A 15,483-nucleotide genomic window follows, 5' to 3' on the forward strand; every position below is an offset into this window, starting at 1 on the left:
TCGGCTCAACATGCAATGTGGTCAAACCTTAAACCACACGCTGGGTTTCTTCCAACCCTCACCTGAATGGGTGGAACTCGGAATCACAGTTGAAGCCACACACCTCACTAAAGTGTCAACTTGTATAGTCTACATCCTGTGCAACAACTGCACGGCAACTGACATCAATATTCCCAAGGCCTACCGGCTGGGATGGCTAGTGAGCCATGCCTTTAATGACTTTGAACTTGTACTACCTGTCATTGAGTCCATTCCACCTGCACTGATACCCGAAGGGAGAACAAACAACACATTGTTCACTGCAACCTTAAAATCCGTCGCCATCACATGTCATGTCGGTGACCAAAGACCAGGTGTGCAGAACTGACTGATGACACACCGATGGAGGAGCCTTACACAGGTTTTCAATCTCAAGTGCAGCAAATTCTACAAGACGCTCATGCACTCCAGAGCGATACAGATCGCCAACGACTCAGACAAGTTCTTTATAAGCTCAAAGAATCCTGTGCCAAAGACTCTTTAGACTGTGGTCTTACCAACCTACACACGGTGCGCATACCTACGCACCCTGATGCTCCTCCCACTTCTGTCAAACAGGACAAGATTCCCATCGCCTCACAAGAACCAGTGCAGAAGATCATCGAATCTATGCTGGAGAAAGGTGTCATTCATCCATGCAACAGCACCTACTCAGCCCCCATCTGGCCCGTCCTCAAACCTAACTGCGAGTGGGGACCCACCATTAACTACAGGAAACTGAAGCAACAGGTACCGTTGTCACGATGGCACAAGACCCGAATCAGAGGAGCCACAATCTTCCCTACACTTGATGTGGCCTGTACAGACTGTACAACAAAGACTGTACAGACTGTAACTATGCTAGACTCAGTTTCGTGTGCCATCTTCCGTGCTGTAAACAGAATGGTTTCAAAACTGCAAACAACAAGCCAGTCAAACACCAACACTTGTTGCAGCAATGTGATAACATCACAAAAACACACAATGTGACTGTGTACTGGAAGAAGGTAAAAGGACACTTGAAGCTACCAGGTCTAGACAAGGACTTAAAAGATCAAACTGACACCCTTGCCAAAACTGGCACACTAAACAACAGGCTGTGGTCACTCCCAACCCATCCACCCACTTTCAAGGTTAAAGTGATTACACACAGCATAAGAACTTTACTGCCTGCCTCAGAACCGCTTACGCTGGCTCCGCTGTCTACAAAGACCAACATAGCAGACATGTGGGCTTCTGACACCTCCATAATGACTTTACTTAACCACCTCTCAGACCTCTCCATCCACCCTAGCACTCTGTCTAGCACAGAACTACACAGAACTACACAGAAATGCAAGCAGAGATTGTAGGTGACAGATGGCTCGTCAACACTCCTGTGCGTACAGCTACACTGACCTACGACAAGCATGACACTGCCACCCGTGTCAACCTGCTTGACCAGAGCATGTGGATTCAAGTACCGAAAGTTGCCACCCGACACATTGACATTGCTCCCGTCGACACAGCCCTCCAAGCACTGTCTCGACAGCCCGTTCTGAACCCGTCATCTGCGGTCCGAGCCTGGGCTGCTGCCGACACTGCAGCATGAATGAATTGGAATGAATGTTCTCAAAAAGAGTCATGATACTGCAACCCTACTCCTGACCAGCTCATAAAACTTTATGATCCCACTGGGAAACAGAACAGCAAAGCCAGCTCACTGGTACCTTTTCTCAATGTATTCTAAACCGGTACCTTTTCTCAATGTATTCTAAATGTATTGAGTATTGCTTTTTGGTGCATTAGATGTTTTCCATAATCAAAAATTGGAGTATCTACAATTTTATCATGTGTTAATCAAACTTTAAATATGTGTAATTCAGCATATGAATGTAACGTCGTGTTTCTATCAGTTATATATGTCATTTTTGGTATCTGTGGAATCGTCATGCTTTGACGGACTCACTTATATAAAGGAAATTAATGTAAAATATATTAATCTGGAATTACGAACTTGCTAGAATATCACTGCTGAAATCCCATAAGCCATAACTTATTAGAGTGGGTGTTTCCCCAGAGACAAAGGAATGTTTTTCCTGCTTCAGATCGCGGACGTTCATTGGTTGTTCGCGCAAACAGAGGCGTGAACCAGTCTCTCAATAAGTAGAACTGACCCAGGAAGTTCCACCCTCTCTTGCTCTTGGTCGCGCTCTTGGTTCCCGCTCTTCTATCGTCTCTGATCTCAGCACGGCAGCTTAGAGAACAGCCGTTCTCATGGCTCCTTCGGGAGCTTCCATCTCCGTTGTTTACGTTTCTTTTCCTTACTAAGTTTATTCTCCTATTCACCTCTCCACACGAGGAAGACGAACTCTGAAACATTACTTTGTTGGACCTTTCAAATATCGCGCGATTCCGCAGCAGCCCCGGAAGACACGAGAGAACACGCCTAATCACAAAGAGACCACATGCAAGTATTATTTTATAGAGAGATTTAAATGCTGCTTAAAGTTTGTCTATTACCTTTTCAAGGTGATTTGATTCGTTTTTGTCTTTCAAAAGGTTACTGTCTGTGAGTTTGCATAACTGAGCATGTAATTCTGTGATCGCCCCTATTCTCTCACCTCTCTCTCATTCTCTCTCACTCATTCTCTCTCTCTCTCCCTCATTTGGATTCTGTTATGTCTTGTACAAAGTTTACTGTCTGTATTGTCGTACGCGTATTTACTCTGTGTGATTTGTAGTTTGATGTATTATTAGTTCAATTATTAAAACCCAATATATATTCATGATTGCTTCTGTCTAAAACGCTCACATCACGAGTCAATGAAATGTCTGATCTTTAGCTACAAGCTCGTTACTTTTCAGTAACCGAAATTTCATAATGATAGGAGAATGTTTCATGGCCAGAAACTATTTTTCACAGTAAGAGATATCACTATAATTAATATGAAGAATGGAATATTGACATATTAATGAGTAAATTACAGTGCCTTGTAATGAGTTATTGATATATACAATTGACCCATTTTTCATCTTCAATAATTTTAATGTAACTGTCATATGATATATATATATTAATCATATTCCTGATTAATTATTAAAATTCCCTATATATCATTTGAGTTAATTATAATGTACAACCCAGTGCGGCTACACCAGGCTCAGTCTGGGGGCCAGTTCTCCTCTGACGAGTCAAAACCAGCAGTTCAATTCCAGGCTGCAGCAAAGTCAGATTGTGCAGAAGAATCATCTGTTTCCTGTGGTCTTGTCCTGATGGTCATCTGAGACAAGGACAGTGTTTTCTCTACTTCCTGTTGGCCTTCTGTAGCAAATCGTAGCTCCGTGTAGCTGTTTTTTTTATTTTTTTCTCTAGAATCTTTATCTTACTATCACTCTCTGTTTTTTAAAGTGGTAAAATATAACTTAATTCACACCATATTTCTGATATTATCGATCAATCTTATCAGATTAACTTTGATCGTTCACTTTTATTTTATATCCGTGAGTGCAGTACACCTGCAAAGCGTTAGCACTCGTTAGCTTGTCATTAACGTTTTCATTCGAACCTATCGCTGTTTTCTTTTCTCCTCTCGCTCCAGTTTTTCACAAGTTCATCAAACAACCGCAGTAAGAATTTTCATCAAGCACGGTGAGTAATGGCTTCTCCCGTCATTGTTACTTGCACCTCTTGCCACATGTACAGCTTATCTATCTCTGTCGATGATGAGGGATTCACATGTGATAAATGCAGGGAAATAGTTAGGCTAACAGAGAAGATTTCAGAATTAGAGACACGCATCCAAACTTTAATTGAGGACAGTAAGAATGTTAGGGCTCTAGATACGGCTTTGGATGCGTCTAGCTCAGGGATTCCTGTACATTGTTCGGTTCCGGAAACAGAGCCCTTGCAGCAGGGCAACTGGGTGACGGTGAGGCAGCGTAGTCGTGGGTCAAAACACTGCTCTTCTGTTCCGATCAAAACATTAAACAGGTTCTCCCCACTCAGTGATGCACCCACTGAGAAACCTGATGAAAGTGCTCTAGTTATTGGTGATTCTATTGTACGGAACGTGAATATAGAGACACCAGCCACCATAGTCAAATGTTTTCCGGGAGCCAGAGCACCTGACATCTTGGCAAATTTAAAAGTGCTGGCTAATGCTAAACGTAAATACAGTAAGATTGTTATTCATGCCGGCGCCAATGATGTTCGACTTCGCCAGTCGGAGATCACTAAAAATAACATTAAAGAGGTGTGTGAACTTGCAAGCACGATGTCAGACACTGTAATATGCTCTGGTCCCCTCCCTGCTTACCGTGGTGATGAGATGCATAGCAGATTGTCATCACTCAATGGCTGGATGTCTAAGTGGTGCCCACAGAATAACATAGGTTTCATAGACAATTGGACGAGCTTTTGGGGCAGACCTGACCTGTTGAAAAGAGATGGTCTTCATCCCTCCTGGGGTGGCGCCACTCTTCTCTCTAGAAATATGGCAAATAGTCTTAGTGTTTATACTTGACTAACTGGGGCCCAGGTCAGGAAGCAGGCTAAACCGACCGTCTGCTAGCTGCCTCCCGTCACAGAGGTCAGTTAATTCTCAGCACATAGAGACTTTTTCACCTAGATATCACACTATAGAGACTATGTCTGTTCCCCGAACTAGAAAAAACAAAAAACGTCCAAACCAAGTTAAGATTAACAATTTAATTGAGGTTCAACAAATAAAAAACAGAAGCAATATGGATAAACAAATGATAAAGCTTGGCTTATTGAATATCAGATCCCTTTCTACGAAAACACTTTTTGTAAATAATATGATCAGTGATCATAATATAGATGTACTCTGTTTGACAGAAACCTGGCTAAAACCTGATGATTACATTATTTTAAATGAGTCCACCCCCCAAGATTACTGTTATAAACATGAGCCACATCTAAAAGGCAAAGGTGGAGGTGTTGCTTTAATTTATAACAACGTTTTCAGGATTTCTCAGAGGGCAGGCTTCAAGTATAACTCGTTTGAAGTAATGGTGCTTCATATAACATTATCCAGAGAAACAAATGTAAATGATAAATCCCCTGTTATGTTTGTACTGGCTACTGTATACAGGCCACCAGGGCACCATACAGACTTTATTTAAGAGTTTGGTGATTTTACATCCGAGTTAGTTCTGGCTGCAGATAAAGTCTTAATAGTTGGTGATTTTAATATCCATGTTGATAATGAAAAATATGCATTGGGATCAGCATTTATAGACATTCTGAAATCTATTGGTGTTAGACAACACGTTTCAGGACCTACTCATTGTCCAAATCATACTCTAGATTTAATACTGTCACATGGAATTGATGTTGATGGTGTTGAAATTATTCAGCCAAGTGATGATATCTCAGATCATTATTTAGTTCTGTGCAAACTTCATATAGCCAAAATTGTAAATTCTACTTACAAGTATGGAAGAACCATCACTTCTAACACAAAAGACTGCTTTTTAAGTTATCTTCCTGATGTAACCAAATTCCTTAGCATATCCAAAACCTCAGAACAACTTGATGATGTAACAGAAACTATGGACTCTCTCTTTTCTAGCACTTTAAATAAAGTTGCTCCTTTACGCTTAAGGAAGGTTAAGGAAAACAGTTTGACACCATGGTATAATGAGCATACTCGCACCCTAAAGAGAGCAGCCCGAAAAATGGAGCGCAGCTGGAGGAAAACAAAACTAGAGGTATTTCGTATTGCTTGGCGGGAAAATAACATATCCTACAGAAAAGCATTAAAAACTGCTAGATCCGATTACTTTTATTCTCTTTTAGAAGAAAACAAACATAACCCCAGGCATTTATTCAATACAGTGGCTAAATTAACGAAAAATAAAGCCTCAACAAGTGTTGACCTTTCCCAACACCACAGCAGTAATGACTTTATGAACTACTTTACTTCTAAAATTGATACTATTAGAGATAAAATTGCAACCATTCAGCCGTCAGCTACAGTATCACATCAGACAGTGCACTATAGACCCCCTGAGGAACAGTTCCACTCATTCTCTACTATAGGAGAGGAAGAATTGTATAAACTTGTTAAATCATCTAAACCAACAACATGTATGTTAGACCCTATACCATCTAAGCTCCTAAAAGAGATGCTTCCAGAAGTCATAGATCCTCTTCTGACTATTATTAATTCCTCATTGTCATTAGGATATGTCCCCAAAACCTTCAAACTGGCTGTTATTAAGCCTCTCATCAAGAAACCACAACTTGACCCCAAAGAACTAGTTAATTATAGACCAATATCGAATCTCCCTTTTCTGTCCAAGATACTAGAAAAGGTGGTATCCTCACAATTATATTCCTTCTTAGAGAAAAATGGTATATGTGAGGATTTCCAGTCAGGATTTAGACCGTATCATAGTACTGAGACTGCTCTCCTTAGAGTTACAAATGATCTGCTCTTATCATCTGATCGTGGGTGTATCTCTCTATTAGTTTTATTGGATCTTAGTGCTGCGTTTGACACAATTGACCACAACATTCTTTTGCATAGACTTGAACACTTTGTTGGCATCAGTGGAAGTGCATTAGCATGGTTTAAATCGTACTCATATGACCGCCATCAGTTCGTAGCAGTGAACGAAGATGTATCCTATCGATCACAAGTGCAGTATGGAGTACCTCAAGGCTCAGTACTAGGGCCGCTACTCTTCACGCTTTATATGTTACCCTTGGGAGATATCATCAGGAATCATGGTGTTAGCTTTCACTGTTATGCTGATGATACTCAGCTCTATATTTCTCCGCAGCCCGGTGAAACACACCAATTTGAAAAACGAATGGATTGCATAGTCGATATAGAAAACTGGATGACGAGTAATTTCTTACTGCTAAATTCTGAAAAAAACAGAGGTGTTAATTATAGGACCTAAAAACTCTGCTTGTAATAACCTAGAACACTTTCTAAGACTTGATGGTTGCTCTGTCAATTCTTCGTCATCAGTTAGGAACCTAGGTGTGCTATTTGATCGCAATCTTTCCTTAGAAAGCCACGTTTCTAGCATTTGTAAAACTGCATTTTTCCATCTCAAAAATATATCTAAATTACGTCCTATGCTCTCAATGTCAAATGCAGAAATGTTAATCCATGCATTTATGACCTCAAGGTTAGATTATTGTAATGCTTTATTGGGTGGTTGTTCTGCACGCTTAGTAAACAAACTACAGCTAGTCCAAAATGCAGCAGCAAGAGTTCTTACTAGAACCAGGAAGTATGACCATATTAGCCCGGTCCTGTCAACACTGCACTGGCTCCCTATCAAGCATCCTATAGATTTTAAGATATTGCTTATTACTTATAAAGCCCTGAATGGTTTAGCACCTCAGTATTTGAATGTGCTCCTTTTACATTATAATCCTCTACGTCCACTACGTTCTCAAAACTCAGGCAATTTGATAATACCTAGAATATCAAAATCAACTGCAGGCGGCAGATCCTTTTCCTATTTGGCGCCTAAACTCTGGAATAACCTACCTAACATTGTTCGGGAGGCAGACACACTCTTGCAGTTTAAATCTAGATTAAAGACCCATCTCTTTAACCTGGCATACACGTAACATATTAATATGCTTTTATTATCCAAATCCGTTAAAGGATTTTTAGGCTGCATTAATTAGGTAAACCGGAAACACTTCCCATAACACCCTATGTACTTTCTACATCATTAGAAGAATGGCATCTAAGCTAATATTTGTCTCTTTCTCTCTTGTTCCGAGGTCACCGTGGCCACCAGATCCAGTCTGTGTCCAGATCAGAGGGTCACTGCAGTCACCCGGATCCAGTACGTATCCAGACCAGATGCTGGATCAGCACCTAGAAAGGACCTCTACATCCCTGAAAGACAGCGGAGACCAGGACAACTAGAGCCCCAGATACAGATCCCCTGTAAAGACCTTATCTCAGAGGAGCACCAGGACAAGACCACAGGAAACAGATGATTCTTCTGCACAATCTGACTTTGCTGCAGCCTGGAATTGAACTACTGGTTTCGTCTGGTCAGAGGAGAACTGGCCCCCCAACTGAGCCTGGTTTCTCCCAAGGTTTTTTTCTCCATTCTGTCACCGATGGAGTTTCGGTTCCTTGCCGCTGTCGCCTCTGGCTTGCTTAGTTGGGGACACTTAATCTACAGCGATATCGTTGACTTGATTGCAAATAAATGCACAGACACTATTTAACTGAACAGAGATGACATAACTGAATCCAATGATGAACTGCCTTTAACAATCATTTTTGCATTATTGACACTGTTTTCCTAATGAATGTTGTTCAGTTGCTTTGACGCAATGTATTTTGTTTAAAGCGCTATATAAATAAAGGTGACTTTGACTTTGACTTTGACAAGGTCTTTACAGGCAATCTGTGTCTGGGGCTCATCTAGTTGTCCTGGTCTCCGCTGTCTTTCAGGGATGTAGAGGTCCTTTCTAGGTGCTGATCCACCATCTGGTCTGGATACGTACTGGATCCGGGTGACTGCAGTGACCATCTGATCTGGATACAGACTGAATCTGGTGGCTACGGTGACCTCGAAATAAGAGAGAAACAGACTAATATTAGCGTAGATGCCATTCTTCTAATGATGTAGCAAGTACATCGGGTGTTGTGGGAAGTGTTCCCGGTTCCGGTTTACCTAATTAATGCAGCCTAAAAATCCTTTAACTGGTTTGGATATTAAAAGCATATTAGTATGTTATGTGTAAGCCAGGTTAACCCTTGTGCGTTGTTGGGGACATTTTCGTCCACTAGGGGGTAAAATTTAGTCTTATTTTGACCACAACTTTCTCTGTGTTTGAGCTAATGGAATGATTTTTGGTGACAAGTCTTATTTTGACCCATATTTTGGGAAAATGCTCTGAAATTTTTCAAAAACTCAACGGTACACTGTGGGCAAATTCACTACCCTTTCGGGATGTTCGTGGATGAAAACATCCACTAAATTAAACTGCTGTAAAAATGTATCAGATAAATATTTTCTTTCAAATTTTTGGCATAAATCTATTAATCAACCTCAGTCCTGATCAAAACTACTAAATTTTTAAAAAATTTCCAAAATTTTAAGTTTTTAATTACCAAGTTCATAAATGATGTCACTGATTTGGGAAAAAAAAACACACACACAAAATTACATATTTTCAATATAAAAAGTGATTGTGGACTGGATTTTTTTTTGACCTTTTATCACAGTCTTGGGCATGTAAAAGATTAGTAACAAGATTGGCTTTGATGCATTCTTAGTTTTTGTGCAGCATTAGATATACATTTTACATTACATTACATTACACATACATTTTTTCTCCCAAATTTGTTGTTGGTGGCTGTTTTTGCTCCATTGACTTCCATTATAACGACATTTTTTGATTGCAAAGCCATGACACCATATAATCATGCATTCTTGGTTGTTTGTGGTTTTCACTTTTGGGAAGAGATAAAAAAATATTTTTACAGTTGATCACTAGGTGGGACCGTTAACCCTTTAAATAGGCCTGTGCAAAAAAAGGCTTGGTTTCTGGCTTGTATATGGAGTTATATGGAGTATAACAGCAAATTATAGTGTTTGTGTGTGTGTGTGAGATTCTTGATTGTTGGTGGTTTTTCCCTGTTGGGAAGAGGTAACATTTGTTATTTTTTACAGTTGATCACTAGGTGGGACCATTAACCCTTTAGATGGGCCTGTGCAAAAAAAAGGCTTCGTTTCTGGCTTGTATGGAGTTATATGGAGTATAATAGCAAATTATAGTGTGTGTGTGTGTGATAGAGAGAGAGAGAGAAAGAGAGGGTGTGAGAGAGACCTTTGTGCACTTACCTTGATGTACAGTATCTGAAAAAATCAAAATATGCACCTCATGCTCTGAGAACTACATGGAGTAAACAATAAAAATGTTTATGCACCTGCTTCCTTTTGATGGTGAAAAGTACAGATGGCCTATATGTGAAATGCTCCTCTTTTCTTGATGGTAAAGCCAGTTTAAAACCTTAAAATCCTGTAAAAAAATCTACTTTGCATCAAATTTATGAACATAATGTATTATGAACTAAAATGCAATACCAACTTCAAATAAGCTTCAGCATGCTGGAGGGGTCACGCTACATAATAATTTCTAAAACTTTGGTACAAGTCAAGCCCTTTCTCGTGTTGCTTGCTGCTCTTCTCACCATTAAATATCCAGCACGATGGCATGCAAGTGTTTAAATCCACGTACTTTGCTTTTGTTTAGTCTATTCGCTTGTTAAGTCTGATGTCACGTAGCAGCGCTTCCGTGTCCAAACGCTCTATCAGTTACCACGAGAAAACAACAAAAGGTGCTAATATAAACTCACAATGTGATAGAATACTAGCGAAAAAGTTATAATATTAACCTTTAACTCCATACCGAAGTACCAGATAGCCAGACAATGAAAATATAAATATAAAAAAAATATATAAAATTTATTTTTGTTTGGGATGCTGTGAGCACGGAGACTGTAGTGTATATCGTAAGTTTGAAAGCGTTCAACTTAAATTATCAATATGAATAAACAGTGCTCATAAACGGCTGTTGAGGTCATATTCTCAAGTGAAGCGAGTTGAGGCCTGGACCCGGAAACAGCACTTCTTACGTCATCACTTAACAACCGAATACTTTCACCACCATTAAAAGGCAGCAGGTGCATAAATACACTTTTGTTTACTCCATGTACATCTACATGCCAGAGGCATAATGGGCAGTAAGTAAGTAAGTTACTCCATGTAGTTCTAAGAGCTGAGGTGTACATTGTGATTTTCTGAAATACATTAAGGTAAGTGCGCAAAGGTCTCTCTCACACACACTCTCTCTCTCTTTCTCACACACACATACACACTCAATATAATATGCTGTTATACTCCATATAGCTTCATATACAAGTCAGAAACTAAGCTTTTTTTGCACAGGCCTATCTAAATGGTTAATGGTCCCACCTAGTGATCAACTGTAAAAATACAAATGTTACCTCTTCCTAACAGGGAAAACCACCAACAATCAAGAATCTCACACACACACACACACACACACACACACACACACACACACACACACACACACACTATAATTTGCTGTTATACTCCATATAACTCCATATACATGCCAGAAACTAAGCCTTTTTTTGCACAGGCCTATCTAAAGGGTTTATGTTCCACCTAGTGATCAACTGTAAAATTAACAAATTTTACCTCTTCCCAAAAGAGAAAACCACAAACAATCAAGAATGCATGATTACATGGTGTCATGGCTTTGCAATCAAAAAATGTCGTTATAATGGAAGTCAATGGGGCAAAAACAGCCACCAACAACAAATTAGGGAGAAAAAAAATAAATCTAATGTTGCACAAAAACTAAAAATGCATCAAAGCCAATGTTGCTACTAATCTTTGACATGCCCAAGACTGTTATAAAAAGTAAAAAAAAAAAATCCAGCCACAATTACTTTTATATTGAAAATAAGTCATTTTGTGTGTTTTTTTCCCCCCAAATCAGTGACATCATTTATGAACTTGGCAATTAAAGAGTTAAAATCTTGGATTTTTTAAAAAAACATTTGGTAGTTTTGATCAGGACTGAGGTTGATTAACAGATTTATGCAAAAAAAAATTGAAAAAATTTTTTTTTGAATCTGATACATTTTTACAGCAGTTTAATTGAGTGGATGTTTTCATCCCGAACAACTCGAAAGGGTAGTGAATTTGAACAATCCACGAGGCTTAAAGAGATGGGTCTTTAATCTAAATTTAAACTGCAAGAGTGTGTCTGCCTCCCGAACAATGTTAGGTAGGTTATTCCAGAGTTTAGGCACCAAATAGGAAAAAGATCTGCCACCCACAGTTGATTTTGATGTTCTAGGTATTATCAAATTGCCTGAGTTTTAAGAACGTAGTGGATGTAGAGGATTATAATGTAAAAGTAGCTAATTCAAATACTGAGGTGCTAAAAAAATTCAGGGCTTTATAAGTAATAAGCAATATTTTAAAATCTATACAATGTTTGATAGGGAGCCAGTGCAGTGTTGACAGGACAGGGCTAATATGGTCATACTTCCTGGTTCTAGTAAGAACTCTTGCTGCTGCATTTTGGACTAGCTGTAGTTTGTTTACTAAGCGTGCAGAACAACCACCCAATAAAGCATTACAATAATCTAACCTTGAGGTCATAAATGCATGGATTAACATTTCTGCATTTGACATTGGGAGCATAGGCCGTAATTTAGATATATTTTTGAGATGGAAAAATGCAGTTTTAAAAATGTTAGAAACGTGGCTTTCTAAGGAAAGATTGCGATCAAATACCACACCTAGGTTCCTAACTGATGACGAAGAATTGACAGAGCAGCCATCAAGTCTTAGACAGTGTTCTAGGTTATTACATGCAGAGTTTTTAGGTCCTATAATTAACACCTCTGTTTTTTTTTCAGAATTTAGCAGTAAGAAATTACTCGTCATCCAATTTTTTATATCGACTATGCATTCCATTAGTTTTTCAAATTGGTGTGTTTCACCGGGCCGCGAAGAAATATAGAGCTGAGTATCATCAGCATAAAAGTGAAAGCTTACACCATATTGTTTCCTGATGATATCTCCCAAGGGTAACATATAAAGCGTGAAGAGTAGCTGCCCTAATACTGAGCCTTGAGGTACTCCATACTGCACTTGTGATCGATATGATACCTCTTCATTCACTGCTACGAAATTGATGACGGTCATATAAGTACGATTTAAACCATGATAATGCACTTCCATTAATGTCAACAAAGTGTTTAAGTCTATGCAAAAGAATGTTGTGGTCAATTGTGTCAAACGCAGCACTAAGATCCAATAGAACTAATAGAGAGATACAACCACGATCAGATGATAAGAGCAGGTCATTTGTAACTCTAAGGAGAGCAGTCTCAGTACTATGATACGGTCTAAATCCTGACTGGAAATCCTCACATATACCATTTTTCTCTTAGAAGGGAGATTCACATAAACATATTTCCTTTATAGGTTGGGTCATTCTTTCAGTTGATTCCTGTTCACAGTGTCCCTGACTATTACTGTATTCATTTTCAAATAATAATTAATAAGTAACTAAGGGCACAAAAAAGTAAGTCTGTAAAGTTATATATATATATATATATATATATATATATATATTATTGTTTTTAATGTTGTATTCATTTTCCCTCCACAATTATTGGCAGTCATGTTTTCATTCATTCATTCAACCATGGCAAATGCATGGAGAATAAAGGCTCTTGTTGTTGCACTCATTTACTGGAGACCCAAAAATAAATACTCCAAATCGGTGTGGGTAAAACACTACATGGCTCGGAGGAAACATCTTGGCAAGTATTGTAAAAGTAGTGCAAAAGATGCGTCTACACCAAAACGGGGAAGATTTCCGTAAGTATTTTCTGGTCTCACGAGAGGAATTTGATGAGATTCTCCAGGCTGTTGGCCCAAAAATTTCCAGGGAGGATACTTATATATATATATATCTTTATACAATTTACATGAAATAGTATAATATGACAAATAGGCCTATAACATTTGTCTGAAAAATAATAAAATAATTTATAATTGTATTATTTGTAAATATATTTTATTCTCAAGCAATATTATTTATAGCATAACCTGCATTTTTAAAATATAAATGTTTACCACCAATTTATCTTCTGTCTTATATTTTCAGATACCTAGCAACTGGAGACTCATACCACTCAATGTCGTATCGCTTCAGAGTGGGCTGGTCTACAGGGTCCACCATTGTCCCTGAGGTGGCAAAGGCTTTCTGGGAGGGTCTGGTCCATCAGAATAAGATTGGCAGGTGTTAAAGGTCCCGTTCTTCATGATCCCATGTTTTAAACTTGAGTTAGTGTGTAATGTTGTTGTTAGAGTATAAATAATATCTGTAAAATTCTAAAGCTCAAAGTTCAATGCCAAGTGAGATATTTTATTTAACAGAATTTGCCTACAACGAACGACCCGTTTGGACTACATCCCTCTAGTTCCTAAAGTAATGACATCACTAAAACCATTTTTTGACTAACCTCCGCCCAAATGAATACACAAAAAAGGGGGGCGTGGTCTTGTTGCGCTCCGACGGAGAAGAGGAAGAGTTGCGTTTGTGTTTGTCACCATTTTCATCTCGGAGTCCAATCACCTTTGTTTGGCCTTCCCAGGGACGCTGTACTTAGAGATCAATGGTTACAATTTGTGTTTAACTCAGTTCCTGAAAATTATGATCCACATGTAAAACTATGTGCAGCACATTTTGCTGAGGACAGCTTCCTCAATCTCAATCAGTTTAATGCCGGTTTCGCACAAAGATTATTCTTGAAAGATGGAACAGTTCCCTCTTTGTCTGGAGAAGGCGTTGTTTATGGACCACAACCGGTAAGTGTATTTTATTATTTAAGTTGGTGCATTTAACAGTTTTTGTTACTTATTACACAAAGGGCAACACTGTTTAGCTGTTTAGCATTCAGGATGAGGGCGTCGCTGTGCAGGCTAAGAGGTTAACTAGATGTTAGGGCTGTTAAAAAAAAATCAAATGCGATTTTCTTGCGCATCTCGTCAGTAAAAACGCTCCTATGATTATAAGTAAATCTCCAGCACGTGCGTTCAGATCATGATTGCCAGGTTTTCAAAACAAATCCTGCCCACTTGCTTCTCAAAACTACTCCAAAACTAGCCCAATCGCGTTTCCAGGAGGGTAACATGCGCTAAGCTGCTGTCGAATCACAACACAGGAACCGCTGGCACAATCAGAACTCGTTACGTATTTCTGAAGGAGGGGCTTTTTAGAACAAGGAAGACATCAGCCCGTTTTTATGACAGTGAAAACAGCGGTATACAGATAGGTGAATTGTGTGAAAAATACTGTGTTTTTTACACTCGAAACATGAACACATGTTATATTTCACACTTTAAACACAATCAAAGCTTCAAAAAAGCACGAAAAACGGAACCTTTAAAGTGACGTGTCCTCCACAGTCTCCTGCGGAGAAGCAAAACCACTAACCCCTCTGCACCAATGGATGGAACAAACAGCAGCATGCAAGCATCGCCCGTCAAGGTCGCCATCTGAACTACTGCGCCAGCTTAAAGGCATAGGGGTGTACATCATTGAACACCTTACCAAAAAGAACGCCGATATTGCTAGACAAGCGCAGAGTTTATGGAAGCAAAACAAGATACAAGCAACGTGGAGTAGAAATGGTCGTGTGATGATTCGATTAAATGGGACACCAGAAGAAGCAAGAGTAATCATGGATAAGGAAATCATCGATCTGGAAAAGTTTAAATGAATATTATGGGGACATTGCTAAATGAATTTTGTTATAGGCCTATTAAGAGTATTTTAAGTAATGTTAAGTTGATTTCCTCTAATAAGAAGGCTATTTGTGTTAAAAGAAAGACAGGTAAACTTGG

At 39.1% G+C, this 15,483-nt stretch overlaps 1 pseudogene; it reads left to right on the forward strand.

The window, feature by feature from the left end:
- The first annotated feature begins 332 nt into the window (after window positions 1-332).
- LOC132123875 (leucine zipper transcription factor-like protein 1) overlaps window positions 333-15,483 on the forward strand; it is a 45,860-nt pseudogene continuing 30,709 nt past the window's right edge.

The sequence above is a fragment of the Carassius carassius genome, chromosome 42, assembly GCF_963082965.1.
Source record: "Carassius carassius chromosome 42, fCarCar2.1, whole genome shotgun sequence".
Taxonomy (NCBI): Eukaryota; Metazoa; Chordata; class Actinopteri; order Cypriniformes; family Cyprinidae; genus Carassius; species Carassius carassius.